Source organism: Verticillium alfalfae, genomic scaffold, assembly GCF_000150825.1.
Source record: "Verticillium alfalfae VaMs.102 supercont1.2 genomic scaffold, whole genome shotgun sequence".
Classification (NCBI taxonomy): Eukaryota; Fungi; Ascomycota; class Sordariomycetes; order Glomerellales; family Plectosphaerellaceae; genus Verticillium; species Verticillium alfalfae.
In genome coordinates, this window is record NW_003315037.1 from 725,221 (window position 1) to 725,891 (window position 671).

A 671-nucleotide genomic window follows, 5' to 3' on the forward strand; every position below is an offset into this window, starting at 1 on the left:
TTGCCCTTTGACCCCCCCCCCCTCTGCACTAAAGGACCTAGTTGCCCATGTTGTTACTGAGGGATCCAGCAGTAAGAGAGCGGCGTTGTCGGCTCGTTTGCTTCAGAAGGCCTCTAAAACAGAAGTCGAGTGTGTAATCCAATCCAAGTAACCCGTTCACCTCTACCCTACGGCTGTCTGCTGGCCGGCCAGCCAGCCTGTAACATGTACATCGCATGTCTGCAAGGCACCCCATTCTCAAAACGGGGGTGCGGGGCCATGCGCGGCCTGTACCAAAAACCCGCTACGTGACGGAGGGGCTCGCAGAAGGAGGAGGAAAAAAGTTGGGGTGTCTCGTGGTCTCTGTTCTTGCTGACGAAGATGTCGAGCGCTCCATTCACAATATCGATTTGGCCCCATCGTCCCACGCTGCTGCCCTGATTCCAAGGCCACGGGCTCCGGTGCCCTGTTTAGCGCAACGCTAGCGTCAGCGCCTGCATCCCCATCTGGCGGCTTGACAGGCCACTTCTAAGGGGGGGGGGGGGAGTGGAAGGGGGGAAGGGTCCCTAGCGGTTGATCCCACACTGCATCGGACGCCCGGACGGCACACGCCGCGGAAACGGCACCGGGCGCTCTGCCTGGTCCTGGTCCCCTCTCGACCTTTTGCCAGGCAGCCAACAGTCAATGGTTCC